Source organism: Carettochelys insculpta, unplaced genomic scaffold (genome assembly GCF_033958435.1).
Source record: "Carettochelys insculpta isolate YL-2023 unplaced genomic scaffold, ASM3395843v1 scaffold_0035, whole genome shotgun sequence".
In the NCBI taxonomy this organism is placed as follows: domain Eukaryota; kingdom Metazoa; phylum Chordata; order Testudines; family Carettochelyidae; genus Carettochelys; species Carettochelys insculpta.
Window position 1 is genome coordinate 645,958 of NW_027439072.1, and position 13,033 is coordinate 658,990.

Genomic DNA, 13,033 nt, shown 5'->3' on the forward strand with positions numbered 1-13,033 from the left:
CTGCTGACAATCTCTGCTCCCAGCCTCTTCCTGCAGGTGCAGCCTGGGCAGTGATTCAGCCAGACACTTAGACACTTGAATGTCACTGAAGAGGATTTCTAGAGTTCCACAACAACCTCTGCAGAAGTGCTGGGGACCATGAGTGGCTGGGGCAGTGGTCTCCTGTGTTTATCAGTTCCCTGATTCCTGGAGCTTTGAGGCCAGCAGAACTGGGGAGGAAACGCAGATTAAAGAAAACCACTGGAACTTCTGTGGAGGGCAGGTGCCACTGGCAGGGTGCTCCTGCTGCACCTTCCCGTGGGAGGTGTGTGGTGCAGTGTGAGCTTATGTGCTTTATGTGCTTTTATGTGCTTTGGGAGTCTGGGCAAGTCCAAGCCTCACCTTTTCCAGACCCATGAGGAAGCCTGTCCTTTATGTAAAGGTAGTGACTATTAAGCCTTCTTCTGAGACAAGGGCTGGAGACCCTGCCAGGGGCAGGGTGTATTTGGACAGTAAGAATTTTGGCCGTCAGGTCAACACAATGACGACAGGACAAGACCCCTCTGATGAAGAACATCTCCTGGGGTGGGGAAAGGCTGGCCAGGCTGTGTCCTGGGCCCAAGTCCTTCTCAGTCAGGTGAAGTAAGTAGCCAAGCGAGAGGAGGGATGGAAATGGCCAAAGCCCCTTCCCAACAGGCTGGCCAGCCTCACCACATGTGCATGCTGGAATCTCCTCCCATCAGGGCTCTAGATGGCTCCCTGCCAGCTAAGTAAACCATGGCAGGGCCTTGATTACCCAAATGCTGACTGCACAGCTGCATAGGGCACCTCAGCATTTCCCATTTGATTCCATTCATTGCAATGGGAGCTGGGCACCTGAGTCCCCAGTCCCAGCCCTGTGTTCCTTCTGTGCTGTGTGGGCCGGGCTGCCAGGGAACAGAGAGGCCCTGGGGATGCCAGACCTGATATACAGGCTCAGAGACTCTGCGTAGACAGTCCTGTGCCTCCAGCAAATCCTCCAGGGGCTGCAGGGCATTGGGTTGCAGCAGTATCCCTTGTGCAGCAGCGTAGATTGGGGGCATATCAAACTCTGGTTAAGCTGTCTGGTTGTGCAGTGGGGTAAAGCAGGTTCACCACCCACTGACAGCAGCTCCTGGGGGTGAGAGGAAAGTGGCTCCATGCACTCCCTGCCACTCGTAGGCACCACCCACCACTTCCTATTGGCTGTGGTTCCCCCTTCCTGGCCAATGGGAAATGCAGGGGCGATTCCTGCATTTGTGATTTCCACCTTCACTGCCTCCCTCAGGGGCTGCAGGGGATGTGTCAGACACTAAAGAGAAGAGCTGAGACTCCATGGCCAAGGAGCAGGGCACAGAAGATCCAAAGTCTGAAGAAGTGAAGCAGGGCCAGCGTCAGTGGGAGCCACAGATTCATAGGGCTCAGTAATTGGAAGGGACCTGAAGTGCCCATTGAGTCTAGTTCCATTTCCTCATGACAAGACCAAGCACCATCTCTAGTAGGGTGAGCAATCCTCAGGGGGCCTGAAATTTCATAAGGGGGGCACAGCCCAGTGAGCTGCTGGGTCTCAGGCTCATCCGCCTCAATAAAAATGACAAAATCTGTGACTGTTTCGTTGTCTGCGTCATCATATTTATACACCGATGAATAAAGTTTTTCCGTTCTACAGACTTGTTTCCTTACACACGCCCAAATGGGCTTTTATATATATGAACATCACTGACATTTCTGTAGGTTCTGATGACATGAGACAGGTTGTGGGGGAGCTGCTCATTTCAGGGATGAAAAGTGGGGACCAATGTAAAAAGTTTCCTTCTTTATATTTATCCAGCTTCTAAAATATCTCCAAAGATGGAGATTTTGCCCTTACCCAAGGCAATTTATTCCAGTGCTTAACTGCCCTGACAGGAAATATCTCCGAATATCCAACCTCCCTTGCTGCAATTAAAGGGGAATTCAAGTTAACTAAAATTAAAGGGAAGGAATTTTATGATTTGTAGCTTTATTCCCAATTGGATAGATTGATTGATTGATGTTTGGTGTCTATCTATCTATCTATCTATTGGTCATTACTGTGGCCAGATTAGGGATTGGAGAACTCACTGCTCAAAGAATTAAATTTAAACTTGAGAGAGAAATAAAATTGTGCAATGTGCAGACCTGAGCACAGAGTTGTTCTGCATGTGAATTATGATACAGACCCACAAGTGTGAACTTTGGGTCCTTTCCCTTCCTGTCACTGCATTAATGTCCTCCAAACACCCCAGGGGCGTGGGGCTTTCTCTAGCCCTGGGCGCCTTCCAGTGCAGACCAAGTGCCTGTCTGGTGTGCGCTTTGGTGCCACACTCCCGACTGCACCATACAGGAGGCCTGTGATCTGCAGGGTCGTCAGATGAGATGATCTCTGCAAAGAGCCTGTGGCACAGAGCAGCCTCTGCTGTTCCCATGTGCAGCCGGCTAGAGCCCCAGAATGTCCCTGAGAGAGTGGGGGTGACACAGGGGTAGCAGCTCAGCCATGCAAAGGGGCTGCCAGGGGCAGGACATGAGCCCTGCTGGCCAGGGGGAGGTGTGGGAGTGACATCACAAGGGCCTTTTACAGCACCCCAGCCGATTGGTTAAAAGAAGTTGGAAGGTGATGACCTCATAGAGAGTCCCTGACACCAGCCATGTGGGACAGGCTGCAGGGCTGGGGCCATCTCAGACACCCCCGGGGCTTCCCCACAGGGAGTCTCCTTCCTCCGCTCTGCCCGTGAGGCTGGAGAGGAATCAGGGTGAGGAAAATGAGCATGAGAAGGAGCCTCTTTGTCCCGTTCTCCTTCCCTCTTGACTAACTGCGCTGGACGACCGACGTTCACCTGGGGCAGGTCAGAGCCTGATCCAGCTGATGCTGAGCAAATTGAAGGCAGGGAAAACACTCGGTTAAGGTGCTGCCCTCCCCAGTGGAACTGAAGAGTGAATGAATCAGGGTCCTCCTTTCTCGTCCCATCGCCCATTGTTGTGAAGCACAACAGTCTGTGAGCCACTAACTCCCCTTTCTCTGGAGAGTCACTAACAGGCAATTTACCACAGAAAACTCTCTGCAAATGTGTGTTCAGTCTTTATGAAAAAGAAACGTTTTCTACTGACTGCACCGGCTCTGCGCTGAGATCAATGGTGTCAGCATTCATTTGTTGTGCAGAAATTGCCGTAGGTGTGTGAGGTGTTCGGGAGATGTAGCAGCACCAGTGAGAGGCTTGGCCAAGATTCACTCCAACAGTCTGTTTTCTTTGCATCTCACCTCCTGCAGCCCAGATAACAAAGACTGGAGTCCGGCCCTTGTGAGCACTTTGACACTCACATTTGACTTTTACTCAGCTGACAGGCACATTTGACTCTTTCTACTCTGTGATAGGCTGTATGGACCTTTTCTTTTGTGGCCTGGCTAGCTCAGTTTGTAGAGCATGAGACTTTTAATCTCAGGGTCAGGGATTCAAGCCCCATGCTGGGCACTTCCTTTCTTGCACTCATGTTCTCAACCTGCCTAACAATTCTCAAACCCTCTCCTTTGCAACTGTCACAGGCCACCGGTGTGCTGAGCCTGCACTGCCCAACCACCACCACCACCAGCAGTGCCGTGGGAAAAGCTGTCTGGTTGGCAGGGCACTGTCTGCACCAGGGGTAGGTCAGTGTCCCTCTTACTCAGGAGGGGGTGTGGGTTTTACAGCCCTGACTCACACAGTGACACTGACCTGGTTCTCTAGGCTGTGCAATGAGTCACCCCCCTTTGGGAGTAAAACTGCTCCAGCCTCTGCCTGACAGGATCCAAACACCACTGAAGCCAGGCAGGCCCTGGGGTGGGCTGGCAGGAGTCAGGTGTGGGCAGAGGGCAGAGCTTAACTAGAGCAGGCACCATGGCCTGGTTGGTAAAGAACCTGCCTAGTAAAGGGGAGATCCTTTGTTCAACTCCCAGTGGTACCTGCCTGCTGGCTTCAGGAACACGTGGTGTTGCCCCTCCCAGAGGACAGGACACTGGGCCAGACAGACCTTTGGCCTGACCCACAATGGACATTTGGATGCTTTACATGATGCTGACAGGCACTGACCATAGAGGTGCCTGTCTCCATTGCAGCGTGAGTGCCCTGGGGTGGCACACTGTGCTCCAAGCACCACCCAGAGTCACCACTGCCACCTGGCATGAGACGTGTGACCTGGGCTTCCCAATGTGCTGGAAGCTCCCAGCAAACCTCTGGCGAGGACCAAGGGCTGAGAGCAGAAGCCTGGCACTGCAAGCAAGGGGTTTGGGGTGAGTTTGAGGGACAAAGACACCGGGGGGATTGCCCTGTGTGGATTCATATCCTGCCAGCTACAGAAACGCTGAAGTCCTGGTGGCCACCACTTGTGTGCTGAGCAGGTTTCTTACCAAACAAAGCCCCAGGTTGTCTTGTTATTACCCTCTTGATACTTAAATGCTCCAGTCTCACTGCACTTCTTCAAGGAGTTCCCTCACGCACCACCTGGGCTTTGTTGAGAGCCACCCTTGCACCTCTCTGCCTGGGCACATGGGGATGGGGGAACTGCGGGTGAGATGCCATGAGCAGAGACAGCAGAGTGTGGGGGAGGGAATGAACCCTGTAGGAAATGACCCACACTGCTGAAGGGAGGGATGGGACAGACAGACAAAGGGGTGAGAACAGCGTTCCTTTTAATTTCATCTTTCCATGTGCAGAATAAATCGTATGTGCACCAAAGCATGTGCGGATGGGCACCACCAATAAAAACAGTCACTGCCAGCTGTGGGAGCTCTGCTAATCAGTTGGGCAGCATTTGAGGTGTCTGCTCCATGACCACTAAAGCGCTCAGCTTATCAGAAGCACTCGTGAGAAGAAAACGCTCCTGGGAGCTGCACTCTCTCATGCTCTCAGTGATGACAGCAACCCACAGAGATGTGGGTGGAGCTGCACTTTGATGAGCCACTGATCCTGAGAAGCTTCCAGTGAGCTGTGACAGGTGAGCACACCTGAGAGCCGTGCTGAGGCTGCTCTCGGTTATGCAGGATCTGGGCCGATATGAAAAAGTGAAAATGTAACATTGTTGCTCCTTTTGGTTCTCCCATAATTTTACTCGGCACTGTGATGGGGTTCTGGGGTCCCCCAAGCTCTGCACCCCGGCCGTAGGCAGGAGAGTCTCTCACTTAGCAGGAGAACAGCGGGTTTATTAGCCGACAGGACACAGCATCGTACAGAGGAGTCAGTGCAGCTGGCAGAGACAGCCAGTCCAATCCATGTTGGGGAGAGGAGGCCCCGAGGGGCCCCCAGAGCTGGGGCCTTGCCCCCTCCTTTGTCTTTCTCTCCCTCAGCCCAGACTAACTGCTTCCAACTCCCAGTTCCAATTCAAACCCCTCAGGCTCCACCTCCTCCTTTGTCTGCAGTACAAAGGTGTTACCTGGTCGTCAAGGTTACCCTCAGCAGGAGCCCCACACCCTCTGTGAGCCACTCACACACACACAGGTATCCCCCACTTCATCACAGGCACACTTAGGATCTGGCCTCCTGGAGTTGAGCTGGTAGGATGGTCTCCAAAAGGGGTATGTCCCCCACTACGAGTGGGTAGGATGAAGAGGTCTTCAGGGGCGCTTCCCTTAGCTAAGACTGGCTGGACTGGGGCTGAGCTGTCCCAGCCCATCTCAGGGTGGGGATTTCTCCGGCGGGATACAGGCGCAACAGAAAGTTCCTCACTGGATGGGAACTCTGATCTAAAGCCCAAGTGAATTGCAGGCAGACAAAATCTGCTGGCCCCGCCCAACACAGTGCTGGAGGCTGGAATGGTGGCAGTAGGATGGGGAACAAGGGGAATACACCGAGTGACAGCGATTTGTGCAAGTAGCAAACCCAGGCAGCAGTCAGGCCCTGCTGGGTGTGCCCTGTACCTTGCTGCAGTGATAGGAGATGATTTGGACCATATAAGAGCCACAGACATTCTGGATGGAGCCAGCCATGCTGCACATGTTGACGATGGCCACCTTGCTGCAGCTCAGCCCTCTCTGGGGGCTTCCCTGGGCAGCCTGCTTCAGCAAGGGTACGAAGGCCTGGGCAGAGGGGAGAGCAGAGCAGGCTTGGGGTCAGAAAAGGAACCAGAGTTCTGCTCGTGAAGCTGGGCACCAGAATGGGGGGGTCTCTGCTCTTCCCACTGATGCCCAGCCCCCGGCCAGCCCAGAAGCAGGAGCCTCACCCAGGAAGGTGTGCGGAGCCATGGATCCTACTCATACCCTGTAGAGACCAACAATGATCCCCAGCTCATGTCCCTGCATTCACAGTCTTCATCCAGGGCAGATTGGGGGGGTCTGTGGCTCCCCACTGATGCCTACATGGGTCTTGCCATGGCCCACCTGCAGCTGTTCAGAAAGGAGGATTTGCCCACACATGGGTACCCCCAACTGCGGCAGTGGATGGTCAGGTATGTACCCCACACGGCACACACCTCTGTGACACGGGACGGGGGCACCAGACATGACTGGGAGCCCCACACCCCCAGCAGACCCCGACCTGCAACTGCACAGTAACAGCCCCAGGCCCTGCTCAAAGGTTTCACACAGGGAAAGCTGGGAAGTCAGCCCCACCCCCAGGGCACAGTGATTTGCACTGGGCTGGTAATAAACCAAAGGGGTTGTGTGGAGGGTCACAAATGGGACTGAAGGGCAGAAGGAGACAGAAAGGCAAAATGTTCTGCTAGTTACACCGCAGCAAATGCTCACCCTGAAAAGCTCCAGCCGGGGCAGCACAGCCCATCCCCCACTCCGTGAGAGACAGGCGATAACTCTGCCCCACAGCTGGGCCCTCCTCGCCCCACCCCTGGGGTGTGAAGAGGGAGAAAGGAGGGTGTGGGGAGCACAGAGTGAAAGTCAGGCTGAGGGAGCAAAGGGGGGCAGGACTCCAGGCTCTGCTGGTGGGACCCTGGCACTGGGGCAGGTGGAGTGGGAGGAGGGTAGATTGGTGGAGTCTGATCTGCACACGGCAGAGGGGACAGGAAGTGAAAGGGGGTTTTTCGTTCCTCTCATCCGCAATGTCCTCTCGGCAGCAACTCCAGCTTCCGTCAGGCACAATGTCTGTGCTGGGCAATGGGAAGGGGTTGTTGTGGGCATCCATCAGAGTGGGTCGGCCCCACAAAAGCTCATCACTTGATAAATTCGTTTGGTTGTCTTTAAAGTGCTGCAGGACGGCTTTTTGGCTGAAGACATAGACGAACACAGATACCTCCCTGTCAGGACCCACAGCTCAAGCAAGGTGGGCACCAGGGCTGAACTGGTAAAAGCACCTGCTTTGTAAACAGCAGATCCTGCATTCAACTCCCAGTGGTGCCTTGTTGTGCATCATGAGCAACATTTTCCTACAGGTGTCTGGGGAACCAAAAAGCCCTCCCTTGGCAATCCCAGTCATGGCTGGGGGAGGCAAAGGCTGATGGGAGAGGAGAATTGGGAAGAATCCAGTCACAGACAAGAGCTCAGGCAAACACAGCGGAAACTGGTGTTGGGCAGGTGGCTCCTCTGGCTACAAGAACAGAGACTGATCCTCCCAGCCCTGTGGCTTTCTGGCACTGCCTGTGCACAGCTGCTGACAGCGCAATCTCAGCAGGGCAGGAGAGGGAGAGTTACTCTCCTCTCACATCCCTTTGTTTGTCACTGACAAAACCCAAACGAGTTAGGAGAAAAGTCCCAGAGAGGCTCTGTGGCTCCCCTGCCCATGGACCTCCCAGGTAAGGGAAGATTAGGAAAGCAGCACCCAGTGGTGACATGGACAAATCTTTCTGGCTGCCTCTCACCTGCCTTGCAGCACCTCTGGGCTGTGCTGGAGAGTTCAGAGAGCTGCAGGAGGCAGCTGCCGTCCTTCTGGAGGAAGAAGTAACAGACACTGACAGGTGGACAGCTGAGCGGGCTGTAGAGTGGGTGTGGGCAGCATGGGAGGAACCCCAAAGCCCTTTGTCTGTTACTAAGGCAGGGAGGTGATGCCCTTGATTCTTGTTATTCACCAACAGGTCTATGCAGCCAAGGGCTCAGCATTAGGTCCTGGGCCACTGAGCACTGGGGAATCCCATTCACAGTGGGTATTGTCTCCTGGCCCTCTCCTGCCCCAGACCTGCCTCTGCAGAGACACCCCACACTAGTGAGCGACAGAGTTGGCCTGTGCTTGGAGTCTGCCCAGCACAGGCGCTGGGAGGCAGCAGGCTCAGCTGTGCTAGAAGTAGCATCACACAATAGGACTGGAACTCAACAAAGCTCAGCAGGATGGTGCCTATAAAGGTTCAGTGAGGATGGGATTCAAACCCTGCAGAGCACAATGGATTAGCCGTCCATCGCCTTCACCACTCGGCACCTCACCCAACGTGCCTGGAATTTTTTCATATGTCCCAACTTCAACCCTGCGAGGAAACTTTCTGCCACTCACCGGCTGGCCGGGGACACGGGAAGGGCAGGTTTGGCCTAACAGAGCTATGATCACTCATGTCCCCTGCAGAGCTGCGTCCTGGGGTGAGCAGGGGACTTTAGTGCCCTGCCCTGGGAGCAGCACAGCTCAGCCCATGTGTCCCTGCTGGGTGGGTCCAGAGCAGGGCCATGGGCAGGGTCTGCAGCCTTTGTGTCTCCTCCTGTCACGCTCTGCTCCTTTCCAGCTGCTCTGTTAGCACAGCAGCTCCAGCTGGATTGGCCCCTTCTCTGCCAGGTCAGTCTGTGAGGGGCCGATGGGAGGCAGGTTCAGGAGCAGGCTTTGGCTGGGTCTGGCTGGGACTGAACATGTGGGATCAGGCAGGGGCACTTGCCTGGCACAGCTTCTTTTGGCTGAGGAGCAAAGATAGCTCTGTGATTCCCAGCCAGTGACATCAGTGAGGGCAAAGCCTTCAAGTCCATGCTCCTGACCTTGCCTCCCATCACACACACACATGGCCCCCCCCGCCACCCACTCACCGCCCCCACAGGTAACACATGGGGGGTGAAAAAATGAAACAGATTGTGATAGTGTTGGGGGGGGGGGCGTGTGGGTGCATGTGTGAGACTCAGGCTGTAGGTAAAGTATCTTCTGTAAAAGGCCTTGTGATTGGAGAAAAACATCTCCAATACGCCTACCTTCATACCTCCAGCTTCCATCCCAGACGCACCACACGATCCATTGTCTACAGCCCAGCATTAAGATATAACCGCATTTGCTCCAACCCCTCCGACAGAGACAAACACCTACAGAATCTTCTGACTCAGGAAGCTGCCAACGTTCCTCCTGCCTCCCAAGGACACTTGCTATCACAGCAATAGCTGAGAAAAACATCTCCAATATTGAGGTGATGACCTGAAAACCTCATAAACGGCTGCTGCAGTAGCTCAGTTGGGAGAGCATTAGACTGAAGATCTAAAGGTCCTTGGTTCAATCCCAAACTTCAGCAGAGCTTTTCTGAACGTTGGCCAGAGAGCAATTAGTGACTGCTTGGGGCCTTACTGCTGGCAAATGCTCCTGGAAAAGATGTTGTCAGCCCTTTTGGGACACCAAGGCGCTAGCGTGCTCTTCCTTTCTTCTCTTGCTCTTCCGCAGCAAGGGGAGGAAAAAAGACCCCATTGTGCCCAGTATGATCCAGCCAACTTCACAGATCTTGCTGAGTGTTCCCAAAAGTCCACTGCTCAACCCGCCGAGCGAGTGAAAGGCAGCTCTGAGGCCCTCTCACCACCACTTTCTCCAGGTTGGCCCATCCAGGTGTCACAGCAAATGCCACAGTGGTGGATGGCATTGCAGGGGAGGGTCAGAGGAACACAGCCGAGATTCTGTGGTGCACTGGTAATCACAGAACTCTCCAAGCTGAAATCAGCAAAAAACACAGTATGTCATTTGTGTCCTGGCATGTGTTCCTGCTTCTATGGCTGGCCTGGAGCCGGGCATTCCCTGCCCCGTGAGTGCCAGCAATCAGACAGCCTGCAGTACCTTTCAATGAGACATGGGAACACTTTTGTAATTAGTGAAACAAATAACATCCACCAACAGTAGCTGTCCCCTTTGCTGCACTTAGGTGCCTGTATGCTGTTGATTTCTTCTCTTTGAGGCAATAAGAAGCAGCCAACTCAGAAGTTGCTGAGCTCGCTCATCTTCCCTGAGATGTGAGATTGCCTCTCCCCACTTGATACACCCTTTGAGGTGGTGGGCCGAGAAGCCTTTAAGGACTCGCTTTTCTTAGTTTCCAGCTTTAAGCTGCTGGATGAGGAAAGAGTGGCCAGGCAAGTGGGTGGCTGAAAAAGGGAAGGAGGTCTGACAAACAGGAAATGGTGGAGTGACAACAAAGTCCGCAACCCCTTGCATATTTTTCCAGCCAACAAAATGCAGCACGAGATTTGTGCTTGGTCCACAGGGAGGGCTTTGAAGCAGTTAGGGAACGTAGGCCATTTTCTGGGAGGTTCCCCTAAAGTTAAAATACTGTTGATGGAGCTCCAGAGGGCCTCACTCATCCACTAGGAGGAAAAAGCTCCAATTCAGGTGCGCCTGTGGAGAAGAAAGGCCCTGGAGAGACAGAGATTTATAGCAAAACCCACAGATTTGAAATCAGATTGCAGAATGCAGAGCTCTGAACACTGCCATTACGCCATGGGACCTGCAGATAAACAATTTCTGGGCACCTGTGATTCTTTGGAGGTTGGCACCCTGCTTACCTTGGCTATTGATACTGGCATACATGCATTCCTTCTGAGAAAGGTAGAGTTGCTGTGGTGGGGTTCAGGGGTCCCCATGCACTGCACCCTGGCCGTAGGCAGGAGTGACTCTCACTCAGCAGGTAGAGTAGGAAGTTTATTAGGTGACAGAGGTCCAGTTTCTCACAGAAGAGTCAGTGCAGCAATCAGAGAAAGTCATTCCATCTCGTCCTGGGGAGAGGAGCCTGAGGGGTTCCTCTCTGAGGTGTAGCTTCCCCTTGCCCGGCTGGCTGGCTTCAAGCTCCCTCTCCCCTCCAGCTTCTAACTGCCCCCTCCGATTCAAAGCCAGATCAGCTCTTCCCTCCTCTTTGTTCAGGGCAGAGGTGTTACCTGCCAGCCTAGGTTATAGCCCCAGGGTCATCCTTAGCTGCTGGGAGTTGCTCTGCTTCTCTCACACACATCCAGCCTGAGTCTCACACATGCACTCCTCCCACTCCATCACACTTGCCTCTACAGCATAACCAAACTTTCACCATTTTCCACTGGTATAGAGTACAGCTTCGTGGTGGAGCATTTGACTGCAGCTGAAAAAGTCCCAGGTGCTCCTTCACAGATGGTTGTCTTAAGGGAAATAGATCTTCATCTCCAGTCCATTTGGGGTTTTCCCTGGATGTTTGAAATAGATTTAAACACTTATCATTTTCCTCTGCCAATGTACCAGCACTGAGCAAACCTATCCTTCAGCGGAGATCAGTTCCCAGCCTGCAAAGCTCAGGGTTCTGTTCCATTGAACACACGAGGGTACTGTACATCACAGATATGCAGGGCCCTGCTCACAGTGGCCTGTGCTGGGCAGGAGAACCAGGCCCAAAGCCAGGGGGCTCAGGAATCTAACACACAAAGGCCACTTGGTTCAGACTGAGCTCACAGCACTTTGGCTTCATCACACTCGTCCAGCAGTGTCAGGGCCCACCCCAGGCACAGGAAGAAGCCTGTGTCTTTGACCAAGAAACATTCAAATGGCAGGGGCAGAGCTGCTGGAAGCCCCAGAAAAGAACCCAGCCCAGGACCAGGCAAAACCCTCCCACAGTGGGGGCTGCAGAAAGGGCCAAAACATCTCAGAAAAGTCACTGACAGTTCCCAGCTGCAGAGCCCCAGGCCTTGGCCCAAAGCCCCCAAAGTGAGACATGAGTGAGCCACGCTAACACGAACCCCACAGCCAGGGGTTAGAAACTTCTGTCATGGCTCCTTCCCCACTCTAGCAAGAGAAATGCAGAAGTGGGGCCCAGCAAAAGTACCTCCAAGACCTTATCTACCAGGTTTTGGTATAAACTTCCCTTCAAAAATCCAAAAACCTTAGACTTTGGGGATAAAATTCACTGCCACCAGCCAAGTAATAATAAGGAAACTGGGGAGAGACGACGTGGGAAATCTCAGCCCCAAAAGTAAGAACCAGGACACAAAAAACATTAACCAAAACCAGGTTAATAAAAAGAAAAAGGAAGAACTTTTGTTATTACAACAATATTTGTGCTGCAAGCCTCATGACGAGATGGAAGAGTCACAAAGTAAAACACATGGGGAGTCTCCACCATGGGCCTAGAACTTAGTTACAAGGAGAGTAAAAGAACATTTCTAAAAAGTGCACAGACATCAGACCCCACTTCCCAAACCATAGAGCAATGAAGCCTAATGGATCTATGTAAACTTTACCCGACTCACAGAAGATTGGAGGGTCTGTTCTTGGAGGGAGATATTCTGTGTCTCTCTCCCTCATGGCTGGAAAGAAGAAGGAGGAAAAAGACAGAGAAGAGAAGAGGGAGGAGCCAAAATTCAATTCTTACCTCCATTCCTATAGGCCAACCCCACCTGGCTCAGGAGGGTAATCCTTTTACTTCCAGGCTGCTGGCTAACCCTCATGATCGTGACAACTTGCCTTGAGAATGAAAGGATGAGAGGTCCCTGGAGTGACTTCTGCCCCAAAAGGCTCATTTATGAGTTAACCCTGGGACTCCCAGAGAGGCCAGAGTCTGGAGGATGAGGGGTTTCTTACCTGGAACAGCAGCCTGACATGTTTCCTGCTGCTCAGATTGGCCATGAAAAAGATCGAAGATCAAGAACTGAACACTCAGAGCCACAAAACACATTCAGAGACCGGAACAAATTACAATCCTCAGAATGAATGAAACCAAAAGGTAACTGTGCCAGGGTATCCGCCCACCATTGCTCTGGCTGTACCTGCAGGAAAAGGCAGGGAGGAGAGATTCATTGCTAGCAGGAGCAGGTGGACCTATAAGTCAGAGATGGAAGCTGGTAACACAGAGGCTCCTGCGGAAGGGCAGTCACTTTGCGGAACACCAGCTGGGAAACACGGGCCTGTGTGAACGTTGGCAAAAAAAGACATGT

At 53.1% G+C, this 13,033-nt stretch overlaps 2 non-coding genes across 2 annotated transcripts; both read left to right on the forward strand.

Moving 5' to 3' along the window:
- Positions 1 to 3,412: 3,412 nt before the first annotated feature.
- On the forward strand, positions 3,413 to 3,485 carry TRNAK-UUU (transfer RNA lysine (anticodon UUU)). Its single transcript has one exon. It is a non-coding gene; the product is annotated as a tRNA-Lys (tRNA).
- A 5,841-nt stretch (positions 3,486 to 9,326) lies between these two features.
- On the forward strand, positions 9,327 to 9,399 carry TRNAF-GAA (transfer RNA phenylalanine (anticodon GAA)). Its single transcript has one exon. It is a non-coding gene; the product is annotated as a tRNA-Phe (tRNA).
- Positions 9,400 to 13,033: the final 3,634 nt, after the last annotated feature.